The 13265-nt window shown below is 45.8% G+C and overlaps 1 protein-coding gene across 2 annotated transcripts in view; it reads left to right on the top strand.

The window, feature by feature from the left end:
• The window catches only part of MYO1G (myosin IG), a 377606-nt gene that overhangs the window by 68128 nt on the left and 296213 nt on the right, over nt 1-13265 (top strand). The gene's annotated exons all lie outside the window — the stretch shown is intronic.

The following is a 13265-nucleotide window of genomic DNA, read 5'->3' as shown; positions in this document are numbered from 1 at the left end:
GGAAAGAGTATCTAGCAAGCAAGAATACTGCTTGAATGTATCAGCTTTTTTACTAGTACACATAGAAGTCAATATCCAGAGAGCCGGTGCGTGACTAAATTATCCGGGTAAAGTTATGCACATAACTTTACCCGGATAATCAGTAGGAAACTCCATGTATAAAGCTGCCACTGAATATGCCCAGATAAAGTGATGGGCATAACCTTCCCCAGATAACTAGTGGACAGCTATTTTTTTCAACCAGACGTCTGCACAGAATTTTAGCTAGAAAGTGCTCAATTTGTGCACTCATCAGTTAAATTATAGCCCCACCCCTGGAATGCCTCCAGCAACGCCCCTTTTCCTATGCATAAATTTTCTGCGCACAAAATTTAAGAGATCAGGGGAAGGAGGAGGTATTCAAATCTTGTTTTTTTGCGCATGTATTTGCTAAAAATCTTTGAATACCAATCTCATTGTGTATACAGTGGTGTCCATATTCCAGGAAGCTGGTTCCACCCTGGCATGCCCCTGCCCTGCCTCTGAGCTAACCAGGTGGATTTTTGTCCACAAAAACAGCTATCCAACTAACTTGGAGCTGGTCAGTGCAGGTGCACTCTTTCCTGAAATGAAAGTACCCGAAGGTTTTTGGGATATTCGTAGGCAGGTGGGATTCATTTCATTTGTAATGATTCAAACCAAAACTGTCCATTTTCAGTTTGAACTCCTTATTAGTTGCGAACAAATGCACATTCCCACAGGCCAATGTAATTCTTGTTTTTAAAAGGAAGTCTGAGGTGCTCCAGGAATCTATAGATAGACACTGGCTTAATGGAAAAGAGCCAACATGGTTTTGGCAAAGGGAGGTCTTGCCTTACAAATCTATTTTAAAGATGTAAACAAACATGGCTAAGGATGAGCCAGTTGATGTAGTGTATCTGGATTTTCAGAAGGCATCTGACAAAGTTCCTCATGAGAGGCTCCTCAGGAAATTAAAATGTCCATGGGATAGGAGGCAATGTCCTATTGTGGACTGATAATTAGTTAAAAACTAGGAAACAGAGAGCAGGACAAAATGGTCAGTTTTCCCACTGGAGAGAGAAGAATAATGGAGTTGCCCCAGGGATTTGTATTGGGACCTGTACGGTTCCACATATTGATTAATGATCTGGAGAAAGGAGCAGCAAGCGAGATGTTCAGTTTGCAAATGACACAAAATTATTCAAAATTGTTAAATATGAGCGGATGGTGAGGAATTGCAGGAGGACTTTGTGAGACTAGGGGGACTGGGCATCTACAGTAAATGGCAGATGAAATTTAGTGTAGATAAGCGCAAAGTGGTCCACATAGGGAGAAAAAAAATCCCAGCTCTAGGAATGCAATACTGGGTTCCATAATAGGAGCGACCATTCAGAAAAAGGATCTTGGAGTCCTGGTGGAAGACACCTTGAAATCATCAGCTGAGTGTGCGGCAGAGGTCAAAGAGGCAAACAGAATGTTAGGACGTAGCTGGGAAGGAACAGAAAAACAAAACGGGGAATGTAACATTGGCTCCGTATCGCCACTGCACCTGGAGAGTTGTGCGCAGTTCCGGTCGCCCCCCATCTCAAAAAGGAAAGGTGCAAGAGAAGGGCAACAATATCGATAAAGGGGATGGAGCGGCTCCCTTACAAGAGCAGCATCGGACTCCTCAGCTTGGGAAAGAGACGACTGAGGGGAGGATATGACTGAGGTTTAGAAAATGATGAGTGGTGTAGGACGAGTTCGTAGGGAAATGGGTATTTACTTAATCAAACAATAAGAGGACTATCCTGCTGCAAAGCGAGACACCTTTTTCTGCTGACTCCCTCCTCTAAGGTCGCCTGTGCCAGCGTTGAGTAGAACTGAACCCAGGACGGGTCCCTCCAGGCTGGCGCTCCACTGATAGGGCCTGAAACTCGATTGATCACCGCCCTCTGCTGCCCGTCACTCACTGTTTGCTCCCTTAGGACCTCCCCCAATGGTGCTCAGCTTACTTATGAGCTCCCTGTATGGAAGGGCGTCAGTAACTTTTCCTCAGGAAAATCTGTGCACAGATACTGCACGCATGATAAGAGAGGAATGCAGGTAAAACCGTTTCATTTGCTTTTGTTTATTAAAAATGTTTGTTTCTTTTGTGTCATTTTTTTGTTTTGTTTCATTTTAGTGCAATTAAAATGAAACAAAAGAATCTCCCCCTCCCCCCCCCCCGTCTTTTACAAAAGCCCTTCTCCAGCCTCCTCTGAACCCCTTCTCCCCCCCCCCCCCCAATTTAAAAGGGGCAGAAACAATCCCCAGTTGCTCCTGCCTCTCTGGGGCTGTATTTCAAAACAGCACCGGCTGACCCAGAAAAGGGTTGAATTAGTACAAGTTGACCTCTGCCGAAATGTATTTTATTTATTTATTTATGCTTTTTTTTTTTTATACCGACATTCATGAAGAATAATATATCATATCGGTTTACAAGGAACAGTGTGATATAACATTAACCTTAACATAAACAAAGTTGCAAAAAGTTACAATTATTATTATTATTATTTATTGTTTTTGTTATACCGAGTTTCATGACAGGCATCACATCAACCCGGTTTACAATTAACAGAGTGTGTAAAGCATAACATAACTTAAAACAATGTTCTCAATAAGAACCTTGAACTTTAAATACAGTGAATAAATACAGTGAATCAAATAAAGGATGTGAGAAAGTTACAAAAAATAAGGGAAATCAACTTGGAACTGGAAAAGGGGAGAGATTGTACAGAGCAATATTTACATTTTGGCCTATTAATGTAATAGAGTAGCAAAGTGATTAAATAAGAATATGTGAGTAACTGTGGCGGTACATCACTATGAGACAAGGGATAAAACAATAAAACAAGGGAAATGGGCTAAGGAGGGAGGAGAAGCTAGAAGTTGAAAGAGTAACTCAGTAATAATAATAGTGCAGTAACAATGTCTGAGAAAGTGTGTATTGAGTTGGAAGCCTCAATAAGTGTGACATATTTGAGACATGTGACCGTGACATATTTGGGACATGTGACCGTGACATATTTGAGACATGTGACCGTGACATATTTGGGACATGTGTCTGTGACATATTTGAGACATGTGTCCGTGACATATTTGAGACATGTGACCGTGACATATTTGGGACATGTGTCCGTGACATATTTGAGACATGTGTCCGTGACATATTTGAGACATGTGACCGTGACATATTTGGGACATGTGTCCATGACATATTTGGGACATGCGTCCGTGATATATTTGAGATATGTGTCCGTGACATATTTGGGACATGTGACCGTGACATATTTGGGACATGTGTCCGTGACATATTTGAGACATGTGTCCGTGACATATTTGGGACATGTGACCATGACATATTTGGGACATGTGTCCGTGACATATTTGAGATATGTGTCCGTGACATATTTGGGACATGTGACCGTGACATATTTGAGACATGTGTCCGTGACATATTTGAGACATGTGACCGTGACATATTTGGGACATGTGTCCGTGACATATTTGAGACATGTGACCGAGACATATTTGGGACATGTGTCTGTGACATATTTGAGACATGTGACCGCGACATATTTGGGACATGTGACCGCGACATATTTGGGACATGTGTCCGTGACATATTTGAGACATGTGTCCGTGACATATTTGGGACATGTGACCGTGACATATTTGGGACATGTGTCCGTGACATATTTGAGACATGTGTCCGTGACATAGCTGGAGCTGGTCTATGTACGGGACTTATATCCGTGACATATCTGGTGCTGGCCTGGTTACGGGAAGGCTTGTAGAAACAGCCAGGTCTTAAGCTTTTTTCTGAAAGTCAGCAAACAAGGTTCCTGTCTGAGATCCGGGGGGATGGAATTCCATATGGTTGGTCCCGCTGTCGAGAAGGCCCGTTCTCTAGTGGTTGTTAGGTGAGTGGATTTGGTGGAGGAGGCATGTAGGGATCCTTTGTACACTTCCCTGATAGGTCTAGACGATGTATGGAGTCTGAGTGGGAGTTGTAGGTCGATGGGGACCTGGTGGTGAATAGTTTTATGAATGATAGTAAGGGATTTGTGCATGATTCTAAAGCCTATAGGCAGCCAGTGCAAATCTCTGAGAATGGGTATGATAGCTCTCTTCTGTTGGTGTTTGTAAGGATCCTAGCAGCCGCGTTTTGGATCATTTGAAGGGGTTTGGTGGAGGAGGCGGGGAGACCAAGCAGAATGGAGTTGCAGTAGTCAATCTTAGAGAAAAGAATGGCTTGGAGAACCGATCGGAAATCTTGAAAATGCAGGAGCGGTTTATCCAAGTATACTACAGCCAGTGCTGTCTAATTCCCTGGCTAACCTGGGGAAAAAAATGTCATCAGGTTATTTGACATGATTCCTTTCAGGTAAAACCCTGATGCTGGATTCTAGGTACACAGTTACCATTGCACTGGCACTTCAGCATAGTGATACCGCTAACAAAGCACTGATTTACTGCATCAGTGTTTTATCACATTGCCACCATCTGGCGTATGGCTGCATATGGTTAGTACTTTGGTGCTAAAGCTTCCTGCAGCATGGAACCAGATGCAGCACTGACTGACACTTTCTCCATGCAATGCCTACAACAGGCCGCCAGGGGTCGCTGTGGCTTCACAAAAACCTCGACTGAAACCGCAGAGGGGTTTTCCAGTGAAGGAAAACCCTTTGATTAAAACCATGTCCTGAGGATGTTCAGACATCTCTGTACAACACTCACACACACACACACACACTCTTTTACATGGCTGAAAATTAAAAGACTGTTGCTGGCTGGCTTTTATTGTTCAGGAATGGCAGATTAGGTTACAAGAATGTTGAGGTCCATATGAAAAGGTTTTCTCCAGGTTACCCAGACAAAATCTGAGATTTGAATGTTTTCCCCCCCTTCTAACCGGAGCTAAGTTTTGTCTGGATAAATTGTCACACGCACAAAAATAAGCCAGATTAAAAAATGGCGGCATTGGGGATGTCCCGGTGGCTGTGGGATTCTGCGCTGTCTGGCTAGAGTCAGCTGGGTAAGTCTGGCTGGCGTTACCCGAGTAGTATTCAGTGTGACACTCACCTTGGGTATGTTCTGCTGAACATCCGGATAAAATTACCCGGGTAACTTTCCTGCTTCATTGCCTTGCTGAACAGGGCACTCGTTGTTATTTCTAATTAATTATAGAATCCTTCACGAAGAAATGAAAAAAAACAAACGCACGTTGAAAGGGCAAAATACTGCCATGTCCAGGAATGAAAGGCCCACGGGCAGGAACAGCATTATCTGCCCCCTCCCCTGGTGGTAAAAATCCCTGAGATCATGCAACAGAGTTGGAGGAGGGAGGCGAATTAGGGACCAGGGATTCTCCTCATAATCATCTCCGTCCTCAGCCTGCCCTCAGCTTTACCCGGTCTTTTTAAATTAGGCAGCTTCAGACTGCGGGCTCACGCTTTGAAACTTGCCGTGGCTACAAAGTCCAAGCAGTCACTTACCCCTTCTTGTTCTGGAGGTAGAATTTTGCTGGAAGATTTGAAAATGCCGTCTCTACGTGCGTAATTTTTCTCCCCCTGGCCTAAATGCCCCCCCTCAATGAGGCCGAAGGGTCTGCATGTTGAATTTCAGCTGCATCGGGGGAAGGGCATTTTCAGAAAGCCGATTAACACGGGTCAGTGCTTCCCTCTTAAGTCAGCCTTTCACAGTGCATCTTACTTCTAGGCCGGGCTTAAAAGTGGCGTTCCTTATGGGGGGGTTTCTAGGCTGGGGAAGGGAACGGCACACAGACACCTTCAAATGTACGCCCCGGGCAGCTGTCCCCACAAATAGATGCAAATCTATTGTTATTTATAACTGTATTTATTTAGATTTAGATCAGGCCTTGTCTTTGGAAGCTCCAGGCGAATTACATTTATTCATTATTTATTTATTTATAGTAGTTTCTTTTTTTCTGCCTAATTACCACAATTTATGTTCTAGGCAGATTTCAACATCAGCATATGATACATACAGTCAATAAAACCAGCACAATGTAATATTTAAAATCTACAATACAAACATATAAAACTTTAATAATCCACTACAAACTGCGGTAGAATCTTTAATTCGAAGCACCCCCCGTAAGGCACCATTGCAATTCTCTATTCCTAGGACTCCCTTACGTGACAATCAAACCCCTCCAAATGTTGCAAAATGCAACAGCCAGAATCATTACCAACACCCGGAAAACTGACCACATCACTCCTATCCTGAAAGACCTACATTGGCTCCCCATCCCCTCTCGAATCCTCTATAAAACACTAACCACCATACATAAATCTTTGTTCTCTCACAATTCCCACTGGTTGGACATACCATTCAGCGCTGTCTCACTGAATCGTCCTACGAGAACAGTTCACAAAGGAACCCTGCATGTCCCGTCCTTAAAAACAGCACATCTTACATCAACCAGGGAACGAGCTATCTCTATTGCAGGCCCCACACACTGGAACTCCATGCCCACGATGCTTCGTCTAGAATCCTGCCCAATTAAATTTAAAAAGAAACTAAAAACATGGCTGTTCCAGCAAGCCTTCCCAGACTAAGCCCCTCTCCCCTCCCTACCTCTGCCCCAAATGCTCGCCCCCAGATCGTCCCGGATCCTTTGTAAATACTCCACTGGTGCTGCTTCCCATTCAGTACATCTCTAATTTATAACCTGTTGAATTGTATTACCTAGCTTCTGTTAACCAGTTGCTCAGACCTATATCTTCTTGCCTTCTCTGTTGTTGTTATATTCCCCACCCACCGCCCTGTTATAATGTATTTTCCATTCTTTTGTTGTCATGTGAACCGGCATGATGTCTCCTACTAATGCCGGTATAGAAAAGTTATTAAATAAATAATAAATAAATAAATAAATGCCTCCTTAGACGAGTAAAGTCTTCAAAGATTTACAAAATCATTTATAATCTGACAGCAGACGTAAACCATTCCAAAGTGATGGAGCCACACATGAGAAGGCACCACAACTGGTCTCTCGTAGAGGCTGAGCACCTGCAACTGAGAATAGTCACTGACCTGACGAAGGCAAAGGGCAAGAAGGGGTTATAATCAGGCAAAGCAGGTCATTTCCCTGTCCCCAAAGACTTGCAAATCTTAAGAGTGTCCTTGACTAAGCTGCATTAGGGCTTTAATATGTGATGAAAGCCTTAATGCAGAGGCCAACCTGCAGTATATCAATACCGCGTGTTATTCCCTCCCCCCCCCCCAAAAAAAAAAAACCACCCCCAGTGCAACCTGGAATGGTAATGAGCTGATTAGCATGCAAATGCATGCTAATCAGATCATTACGAGGCAAAAAGGTGTACATCAAATAAAGCTGCTTGCTTCAAAATTCGCAACCCAAATAATTTGATCTAAAGTTAGCTCCTGGGGCCATCATTTAAAGGGTGCGATTGACCCAAACTTTGCACCCTCCCAAGTGTAAGGAAAAGCCCTGGGAGACTTGAGAGACCCCTCTGTTTCACCCCCTGCCACCCCTTGAGACTGTCCAAGTGTAAAATTAAAGTTTTTACAAGCGCCAGACCCAGGTGCAGGTCCTGCTCCCTCCCCCGAACCTCTCCCCCATTATGCAAAAAAAACCAAACAAAATCCCAAACTTCTGAACTTGACCACTCCCTCACCCAAGCACCCACCTCCAGCCCCTTACCTATGTTAGCCCTCCCTAGTCTCTCGCTTTCAGGGTGGGAGTCACCCGCTTCGGGAGTCCATCTCCCGCTCTCCCGTGAGATAGTGGGGAACCTCTGCCCATGCCTGAGAACGTGGGTCCTCCCGTCACTACCCCCCCCCCTTCCTGCTTCCCAACCCCTGGCCTTCCCCCTCTCCGTGCCCTGGCCCCGCTGCTCCTCCTGTGGCCGGTGTGCGTGCCTCTTCCTCTCGCAGCCCCCACACACTTCAGTGAGGAGAGGAGGCGCCAGATCAGGACACAGAGAGGGAGAGAGAGGGAGGGAAGGTGCTCCCAGAGGTAGGGGAACTGGCTGTCTGCCCTTCTCATTCATCCTTGTTGTCGGCAGTGTAAATAAGGACCGGGGGGAGGGGAGGTGCCCTGCAACCTATAAGAAAACCTCCCTCTTTAAAAACTGCTCCCCCCTTGCAGGCTCTGCAGGGTGAGCTTCTCAAAAAGACACCCTAAATAGTTCCGTCCTCCTTCAAACATTATCGGCTGGTGAGCTCCTGGAGGTGACGAAATCTCTGGTGGATATATGGAGGTAATTGTTCAGCACATCATGTTATGCATACATAAGAAGTGCCATGCTGGTATAACCCATGGTTACTGGCTGCATTGGTATTCTAGATGCCCCTTGTGGAGTTTCTTGTATTACTGCTTTTATATACGAGCGTGCTGCAGTGTTAGTTGACGCCACTCCATGGAAGCAATGGAACAGGCAACATCTCTTACTTTCAGCATGCTGCCTTAGAGGAATCCAGCTTGGCTCCAGGGAGGGTAATGCCAGCCACTTTTCTGGGACTCCTCGGTGGCATGGGAAGTGGCTAGCGATGTGTGCCGTGTGCTGCAGGAGGCCCCTGAATAAAGTAGAGCCGGAGCTGCCTGAGACCATGAGTTCATTGTCGGAGACCATCGCTCCTGCCAGTCAATCGAACAGCTGGTGGTACTGTAGGTTAAGTCCTTCAGGGAGGGGCCCAGCCATGCCAGTATACCTTGGGAAAGATAGTGCAGCAGACTCTGATGTGATTGTGGAGATGCAGCAGGACGAGAGCCAGCTCCCACCAGTTAGGGAATGCCAGGGTTTGGGCCATCGATTGACTCTGAATCTCAGTCAGTACGGAGAAGTCCGTGTGCATGAAGGAAAAGTTCCTTGGAGGAAAGCGAAGACTTTGAGCCAGGCTTTTGAAGTTACTGGGGAAGGAACAATGGAAATCATGACCCTCTATGAGCCTCCAGAGGAAGTAGGGATGCAGGCAGCATCGGCTACGCAGGCCACCATGGGAGTCCGGAAAGCCGTACACCCACAACTTGCTGCAACCCTGCAGAGCTGAGCGAGAAGTAAGGAAAATGGTGTAAGATTTTGGGCTACAGATGTCCTTAGGTCTTATAGTAGGCCAAATAGATGAGATGAATCATAACCAATGGATTCACCAGAAAGAAGTGGAGAAAGTGAAGGATGATCCTAAGCTGGCTCATTTAAGTGAGGCTGCACCATTGTTCCGGCAAGTGGTCAGTGAAATCAGGAGGCAGGTACGGATGCACCATGTAGTGACTGTTTCTCTTGAAGGCAACGAGGATATGCTATTGTCACCGGGCGGCTGAGAGATGGGCCAGTGGTGGGAAAACCAGACCCTCAACGATTACGAACAATTCGTCGTGTCAGAAATGCTGCTGCTGAGAGTTACGGCAGTGCCATCTGCTGATGTACCTCACTGTGGCTGAGTAGTTTTGGTTTGAAGGGTTGTTTCGCCTGTTCCTGTTTTAAACTAAGACCATGCTGCGGAGGGACCTGATGGAGTTTCTGGGATGAAGCCAGCCTCCCCAGTTGGACTTAGGTCCTTAAGCGATGTGGCCAGGTTTTATTTTCTTACAGGTGCAGGGCCATGCTCCGGTGACGGGACTGATTCCTGGAAGTCGGGCTGGAATCCTGCTCTCAGAGTTAGGAGGATTTCACTGACTGGCCCTGTTATAGCACCTACTTGACAGCCTCTCACTATTTAGTGCCTGCTACTTACTTTACAGACCGTGTTATTGTTTCCCCTGCACAATTAGTTATTTTATCGGTGTATAAAATTCGATATTTAAAGAAAAGAACAGGTTACTTGGCGTCACATGGGAGCATGGAGGGTGGAGGGATCAGAAATCAAAGCTTCCCCCCTTGGATAAAATCCTGCTGAACTGGACAGACGTAGCGGTAACAGGTTACACCGGGTGAGGTCCATCAAGCCCAACATCCTGTCTCCAAAAGTGGCCAAATCCAGATCTCCAGGACGAACCCGGCAGGTTCCAAAGCCTAAATCCAATTCTTTTTTGCTCATTCCTAGGGATAAGTGATGGGAGTCCACTTGGCTAATACTTGTTTATGGACTTTTCATCTAAGAACGTTTCCAACCCCTTTTTAAACTCAGCCATGCTGGATGCCATGACCACATAATCGAGCGTCAGATTCCACTGCTTCATTGTGTACTGAGTGAAAAACTTGCAGACTTTCCCCAATTTGTTTTAAATCTGCTGCTACTATTACTTGAAAGGGTAAATAACCGTTCCCTATTTAAAATTATGAATTTGACTCAACTCATAATTTTATAAATCTCTCTTAGTCTTCCCTTCTCCAAGTTGAAGAGCCCTACCTGTTTAACCTTTCTTCATAATAGAGCCATTCTGTCCCCCCCTTTATCTTTTACGTTGGCCTTCTGCGTTCCTTTTTTTTTTTATATCTTCCTTGCGTGGAAGCGAGCAGAACTGCACACAATACACAGAGTCCCACCATGGATCAGTACGGCGGCGTCATGATGTTCATAGTTTTATTCTCCATTCCTTTCTGAGCAATCCCTAACCTTCCGTTTCAGCTTTTCTAGCCCCCGGGCTGCACACTGAGCCGAGGGGTTTCAAGGTATTGTCCACAATGACTCCCAAAGTCCTGGGTGGTGATTCCTAATACAGAACCTGGCACTGTGTGTACCTGAATTGGGAATTATTTTTCCCCTCTGTGCATCACTTTGCACTTGTCCACATTAAATTGTGCATCTGACATTTATTAGATGCCCACTTCCCCAAGACCTGAAAAATCCTTCTGCAGTTTCTCAGCCTGCTTATGTTGTAACGACTTGAAATATTTGTGGGTAATACACAAATCTGATCAGCTCACTCATTTTACTCCCTTTTCTAGATTGTTAATGGATAAGTTAAACAGCACCAGCCCCAGTACAGATCCCTGGGGCACGCTACTTCTTACCTTTCTCCACTTTCTTACCTTCAAAACAATTCTCATAGGTTGGTAAGGCATGACCTCTCTTTGTTAAATCCATAGTTCACTAAAGGGAGCTCTGGATTTAACAAAAGGTAGGTCATGCCTTACTGACCCGTGACGGAGTTTGTAAGTATTAAGGTCAAAAGTAGTATAATGGGTACACGATCAATCAAACTGATTGACAGGTGAGATAAGGATGACAGCAGCCAATCAGCGTTCACTTCCGGTCTAAGCCCCGCCCACGCCCCGCCCACTCCCCATAGAAGTGAATGGGGGTGTAGCCACGCCCCCTCCCGCCTCCTCCCGCCCTCTACCACGCCCCCAACCACACCCCTTCCGCCACAGGCCCCACCCCTTCCGCAGCCAATCAGCGTTCACTTCCGGTCTAAGCCCCGCCCACTCCCCATAGAAGTGAATGGGGGCGTAGCCACGCCCCTCCCGCCTCATCCCGCCCTCGACCACGCCCCAGGCCCCACCCCTTCCTCCCCAGGCCCCACCCCTTCTGCCCCGGCCCCACCCCTTCCGCCCCTGGCCCCCGCCCCAGACCCCGCCCAGACCCCATCGATGCTCCTCCCCTCCCAATAGAAGTGAATGGGGAGCCCCTCCCACCCCCAAACCGCCCCCCATGATGTCACGGATGACCCCGCCCACACCCCAACCCCCAGCCACACCCCCCTGTGACGTAGCGGGTATGACATCACCGGAAGTCCACCCCACACCGCCCCCCAAAAACACACCCCCTAAAACGTCATCAGAAAGGGTCCTGTCGCTTTTTTAATGATGTCAGTATTAATGGACTCTGGCTGTTTTTGATGATTTCACCGGAAGTACAATACAAAAGTCCCGAAATATGCGCTCCTAGAACCTCCTGATGCCTTTTTAATGATGTCGGAGCCGGTAGTATGCTTTTAGGAGGCAGGAAAACTGCAGGAAATATGCTTTTTTTCTAGCCACTCTGTTTTTTTAAAAAACCAAACAAAATACAAGCTGATAGGAGGCAGAAAAACAGTGGCTCGTTCTGTTGACAAGGATTTGGTTTTTTTTTTAAAACAAGTGATTGAAGCTACCGGTGGTGAATTGCATGAACTGCAGGATCAAACTTTGCAAAAGACAGGTTTTTTTTTTTCCAAAAGACTAGGGACCGGGTAGTATAAAGGGTACGCTGTCACTCAAACCCCCAAGCCAAACCCCCCAGTGATGTCACCAGAAGCCCAAGCCCACCCCTCCAAGCCCTTGCTGTAGATAGGCATGCCCCAATAAAAAAAATTACCAGAGAGCAGGCAGGAAACTGTGACTCATTCTGTACACAGAGACTGAGAATCCAATTACACCCCTTCCCTCCGCCCCCTCTGCCTCAAGCCGACCTTCCCCCAGACCTAAATCTGAGCAGAGGATAATTGAAAGCAGTGGGGGGTGCAGGTTTGCAATGGTGAAACACAAGGCTTTAGTTTTGTTTTAAAAAAAACAGACTTCTGTATTTTACAGCCATATAAAAAAACAAGAATGCACCAGCGGATCTTAAAGAAAATTTATAATGAGCCAGGAAATACCGGCAGTTTTGGCGGTATAACACCTCTTTTGCAGGCAGCTAAAGCATGTATGCCGTCTGTGACCAAGAAACAAGTGATTGATTGGCTTACAGAACAAGATGCTTATTCTTTACACAAACCTGCTAGGGTACGATTTAAAAGAAATAAAACCATAGTGTCAGATATAGATTGGCAATGGCAGGCAGATTTGGTTGATATGACAGCCTTGTCTGGTTATAACAGAGGCTACAAATACATTTTGACGGTGATAGATGTTTTGTCAAAATACGCATGGGCTGTGACCCTAAAAACAAAACAGGTCGTGAAGTGGCAGAGGCCTTTGAAAATATATTTAAAGGTGGTCGTGTTCCCAACAAAATACAAACAGACAGAGGTAAAGAGTTTTTAAACAGATCTGTGAAGAGTTTGTTAAAATACAGGGGCATTCAGCATTTTGTGACCAACAACGATGTTAAGGCAGCAGTTGTGGAGAGATTTAACAGGACTTTAAAATCCAAAATGTGGCGATACTTTACAGCGCGCAACACTTTTCGCTATGAAGATGTGCTTCCGGCTTTTATGAACAGTTACAATCACAGTTTTCACAGAACAATACAGGCCCGCCCCATCGATGTAACAACCTCAAACTCACTGCGGTTCTGGAAAGTAATCTACGGCAATAACAACAAACATGAAACTGCTAAGCCTTTTTTAAAAAAGGGGGATCATGTTAGACTGTCAAAAACTAAAGGGAAAT

This window comes from Rhinatrema bivittatum, chromosome 2 (assembly GCF_901001135.1).
Source record: "Rhinatrema bivittatum chromosome 2, aRhiBiv1.1, whole genome shotgun sequence".
Lineage (NCBI taxonomy): Eukaryota > Metazoa > Chordata > Amphibia > Gymnophiona > Rhinatrematidae > Rhinatrema > Rhinatrema bivittatum.
This window is presented reverse-complemented; position numbering and strand designations above follow the sequence as displayed.